General features: G+C 34.1%; 1 pseudogene; it reads left to right on the forward strand.

The window, feature by feature from the left end:
- Positions 1-3644, forward strand: part of LOC110266810 — a 4502-nt pseudogene extending 858 nt beyond the window's left edge.

A 5728-nucleotide genomic window follows, 5' to 3' on the forward strand; every position in this document is an offset into this window, starting at 1 on the left:
CCTCCGCCTCGCCGCCTCCGCCTCGCCGCCTCCGCCTCGCCGCCTCCGCCTCGCCGCCTCATCTGTATCGCTTTCTGCTTCTGCATCTTGCTTCTGCTTTCTTGCTTTCCTGCTTTCTTGTTTCTACTTTCTAGCTTTCTATTTCTACTTCTTGGTTTGGTGTTGTTTGGTGTTGTTGCTGTTGTTTGGTGTTCTTGGTGTTGGTGTTGGTTGGGTGTTGGTGGTGGTGTTGGTGTTGGTGTTGGTGCTGGTGCTGGTGCTGGTGGTGGTTGTGGTGGTAATGTTGGTGGCAGTGGAGGTGGTGGGGTGAGGAAGGTGAAGAGGAGAATGATGATGATGAGGGTATTTTGGTCCAAAAATTTGAGAAAAGATGATTTTAAAGCGTTTTTGAACATTGAGGATGATTTTAATAACGAAAAAAGGTTGGGGACGATTTTGATTTTGACCCAAGACGTTAGGGACGAAAACAATATTTAACCCTAATATGTATGTATGTATGTATGTATGTATGTATGTATGTATGTATGTATGTATGTATGAGACAAATGATTAAATCTGCTTTTATACTACACCTGCGATACATAGTTGATCCTAAACTTGGATAAAGGAGGAGGGTTATGTTAGGTCTTCGACAGCTAATATAAATACTTAGTCAAATTTTCATGACATGGATCAAAGACGTTATTGCGCTAAAGTTAGATCGTTGTCCGGAAGCAATGCACTGTATGTCTCGTGTACAGTATCAAATGAGCAAGAGCCGCTGCATTGGTGCTCGGGTATAATGTTAAATGAGTAAGGATTCCCGTGTTTTCGTGAATGAGCGAGGGTATATAAACTAGTTCACAAAGAAAAAGGTAAAGGTAAAGTTCGGAGCGCCAGAAGATTGAGATTTGAGACATGAAATATAAGTACTCTAACAGGAAAATTCATGGAGGTGGTCGATATCACAACAAGGAGAAAGATTAACATCATGTACATACAAGAAACAAAATGGGTCGGCGCGAAGGCTATGGAGTTGGATACCTTTGGGTTCAAATTTTGGTATACAGGAAAGGCGAAGAATAGGAATGTGATAGGTATTATCGTGGACAAACAGTGGAAGAAGGACATAGTAGATGTCAAGAGGGTAGGTGATCGATCATCTCTATCAAACTTGTGGTGGAAAGAGGTACTTTTCATGTGATCAGTGCCTATGCACCACAAGTGGGTTCGGATGAACAACACAAGATAAGGTTTTGGGAAGATTTAGAGAGTTTGGTCCAAGACATATCTTCGGGAGAAAATATTTTCTTAGGAGGAGATTTGAATGGCCATATTGGAAGAGAAGTGACTGGGTTTGAAAGTATTTATGGAGGACATGGTTTCGGGGTAGTCAATACCGAGGGTAAAACTATTTTAGACTTTTCCTCAACTTTTGACCTTCTCATCGCAAATACATGCTTTAAAAAGAGAGACGAACACCTTATAACCTATAAAAGTGGCATGACAAGCTCTCAAATTGACTTTTTCTTGTTGAGGAGAGTCGATCAGAAATTTTGTATTAATTGTAAAATTATTTCGGGAGAGAGTTTAACAAAACAACATAGGATGCTCGTCATGGATTTTCGCGTTGAATAAAAATTGAGAAAAAGACATCATATGAAGAATCCAAGGACGAAGTGGTGGCGAATGAAAGGTGAGGAATAAAGAAACTTCATAAGGGTAGGAGAAGAGGTAAAGTGGGAAGGGGATGGAAGCGCGGAGGAGATGCGGAGGGAGATGGTAGAAGTTATTAGAAGAACAACAAAAGAAAATTTTTGGTGAATCTAGAGTGATAAGACCAAGAGACAAGGAATTTTGATGGTGGAATGCGAGTGTACAAGAAAAGATAAAGGTAAAAAGGGAGTGCTTTAAAGAGTGGTCTTTGTTTCACAATGCAGATAATTGGAAAAAATATAAGGTGACTAAGAAAGAGATAAAAGTGGCTGTAAGTGAAGCAAGAATAAGAGCATATGAGGTCTCTACCAGTCTTTAGGCACGAAGAAAGAAGAAAAAGGCATATATAGAATCGAAAAGAGCCATGAAAGAAGAACGAGAAATTTAGATCAGGTTAAGTGCATAAAGGATAAAGATGGAGAGGTTTTGGCTCAAGATGAGAAGATCAATAAAAGGTAGAAAAGCTGCTTCTACAAGTTATTTAATAAAGGATAGAAGACTTTTTCGAGCTTTGGTCAATTATGCATGAGGGAAGAAGATCAAAATTTTGACTATTATCGAAGGATTCGAAACTTCGAGGTAAAAGAGGATCTAAAGCAGATGAAAAATGCAAGGCAGTAAGACTCGATAATATTCCGATTGAATTTTGGAAGGGCCTTGGAGAGAAAGGTATCAGTTAGTTAACCAAACTTTTTAATGAAATTTTAAGGTCAAAGAAGATGATAGATGAGTAGAGAAAGAGCATCTTGATACCTATCTACAAGAATAAGAGGTATATACAGAGTTGCGAAAACTATAGAAGGATCAAACTCATGAGCCATATCATGAAGTTATGGAAAAAGGTGATAGAATGGAGGTTGAGACAAAAGACACAAGTAACAGAGAACTAATTTGGTTTTATGCCAGGAAGATCCACTACTAAAGTTACATACCTATTAAGAAGGATGATAGAGAGATATCGTAGTAATAAAAAGAATCTACATATGGTGTTTATTAATTTGGAAAAAACATACGATAAGGTGCCAAGGGAGGTCTTATAGAAAGTTTTGGAAAAGAAGAGAATAAGGATTGTATATATTCGTGCAATTAAAGACATGTATGATGGAGTTACAACTAGGGTGAAGACTCAAGATGGTGTGACAGAGGAATTTTCTATTAGTATAGGATTACAATAGGGATCCTCCTTAAGTCCATACTTTTTCACATTAGTCTTGGAAGTACTCACAGAGCATATCCAAGAGCATGTGCCATGGTGCATGCTTTTTGTCGATGATATCATCCTTATAGGAGAGTCAAGAGAAGACCTAAATAAGAAGTTGGATTTATGCTGAGAAGCTCTAGAAGTGTATGGTATGCTCATAAGCCGTAGTAAGATGGAATATATGGAATGTAAGTTCGGCCGTCGAAGAAAAAACCCTAATACAAAGGTGAAGATTGGAGAAAATATCCTACAAAAAGTTAAAAGTTTTAAGTATCTTGGGTGCATCATACATGATAATAGAGAGATTGAACAGGATGTAAATCATAATATTCAAGTAGGTTGGTCAAAATAGTGGAGTGCATTTGGTTTTATATGTGACAAAAAAGTGCTTTTAAAACTTAAAAGTAAATTCTATCGCACTGCTATTAGACCGGTTATGATTTAAGGTACAGAGTGTTGGGCGGCCAAAGGAGAGTACGAACATAAGTTAAGCATGGCAGAGATGAAAATGTTGAAATGGATGAGTGGTCATACACAATTGGATAGAATAAGGAACGAAAATATAAGAGAGAGAGTTGGAGTAGCACCTATTGTGGAAAAGATGGTAGAATCGCTTCTCAGGTGGTTTGGATATGTGAGAAAAAGACCGATATATCACCCAATCAGGAGGGTAGATGAGATGGAAGATGGATAAGGAGTGAAAGGCAGAGGAAGACCTAGGAAGACCATCCATGAGGTGGTCAAATGAGATCCATATATAAACAATTTTTCTATAGACATGATACATGATAGAATTCAACGACGTCGTTTGATCCATGTAGTCGACCCCGTCTAGTGGAACAAGACTTTGTTGTTGTTATTGTTGTATGAGACAAATGATTTTAATATTTAGCAATTTATTTGTATATTTGATGTGAAATTTAAAAAAAATATTTGAATAAATATTTAAAACATACATGCAAAAAACCAAATTTTGATTTCTATGATTTTTCATTTTTTTAAATATTTTTTATCATTTATAAAAAAAATAAAAATATCTACTATATATAAAATCACTAAATTTTAATGATAAAATTATCTTTTTTTTTTAATCGTACTTAAAGAAACTATATCAAACTTATGCTTCGCATAGAGCTAGGTTTTTAGCTTATTCGACCCCACTTTTATCCTATTTTATCTTATATAATATTTGTTCTATTGATAGTAAAATTTGAACATCATTTAAATATAAATTAAATTAAAAAATAAGTTATATAATCTCAAATATAATACAGGATAATGAAGAGACTGAACAGGATGTAAATCATAGAATTTAAGTAGGTTAGTCAAAATGGTGGAGTGCGTTTGGTTTTATATGTGACAAAAAAGTGCCTTTAAAACTTAAAGAGAAAATTTCACTCCACTCTCCTGTGAGATGCTAAAATGACACTCCCCTCCCCCTCTATTTTATAAATATACATTTTCCTTATTAATTTTTTTAAAAGTATTTTAATAAAAATATAATTTAATCAATAAAAAAATAATTTATTAAAGGGTATTTTGGTAAGCAAAATTTAATAATAAAAAATAAAATTTTTGCTAATGGGTATTTTTTCAAAAAATAATTTATTTTTTCTTAAAAAATGGATAAAGTTAATATTAGTTAACAAAAAAAATTTAAAATAGATTAAAGAGGAGATTTTTTAAAAGTTAGAAGGGAGGGGAATATACATTTATAAAATAAAGGGGAGGGGAGTGTCATTTTAGCATCTCGTAGGGGAGGAAAGTGGAATTTTATCAAACTTAAAAGTAAATTCTATCGCACTGTTATCAGACCGGCTATGCTTTAACATACAGAGTGTTGGGCGGCCAAAGAAAAGTACGAACATAAGTTAAGTGTAATAGAGATGAAGATGTTGCGATGGATGAGTGGTCATACACGATTGGGTAGAGTAAGGAACGAAGATATAAGAGAGAGAGTTGGAGTAGCACCTATTGTGGAAAAGATGGTAGAATCGCATCTCAGGTGGTTTGAACATGTGAGAAAAAGACCGACAGAGCACCCAATCAGGAGGGTGGATGAGATGGAAGATGGATAAGGAGTGAAAGGCAGAGAAAGACCTAAGAAGACCATTTATGAGGTGGTCAAATGAGATCTATATGTAAATGATTTCTCTGTAGACATGATACATAATAGAGCTCAATGACGTCGTTTAATCCATATAGCCGATCCTATCTAGTGGGACAAGACGTTGTTGTTGTTGTTAAAATGATTTTAATATTTAGCAATTTATTTGTATATTTGATTTAAAATTTTAAAAAAATATTTGAATAAATATTTAAAACATACATGCAAAAAACCAAATTTTGATTTCTATGATTTTTCATTTTTTTAAATATTTTTTATCATTTATAAAAAAATAAAAATATCTACTATATATAAAATCACTAAATTTTGAGGATAAAATTATCTTATTTTTTTTTTATCATACTTAAAGATACTATATCAAAATCATGCTTTGTATAGCCAATAAAAATTCACTTCACGCAGAGTCAAATAATTATTTGCCCCAATCAAATAGGGATGGAATATCATATATGTATACTTTTTTTGAAAAGCGCATTGGGTTCAAAGAAAAATACTAAAAAATTAATTAGAATTTATTGTTTTTGGCCATTATTTTTAGCCATCAATCTAATATTTTTAGTTTAATAATAACTAATTAACGATCAAATACAATAAATTTTGATAATCCTCTAATATATTTTGCATTCAAATCTTAGGTGAGAGTAACAAATAGGCATAGAATCCATAAAAAGAGGGAGGAGGGGGGAGGTTGTGTGTGTGTTTAC

The sequence above is a fragment of the Arachis ipaensis genome, chromosome B09 (genome assembly GCF_000816755.2).
Source record: "Arachis ipaensis cultivar K30076 chromosome B09, Araip1.1, whole genome shotgun sequence".
NCBI lineage: Eukaryota > Viridiplantae > Streptophyta > Magnoliopsida > Fabales > Fabaceae > Arachis > Arachis ipaensis.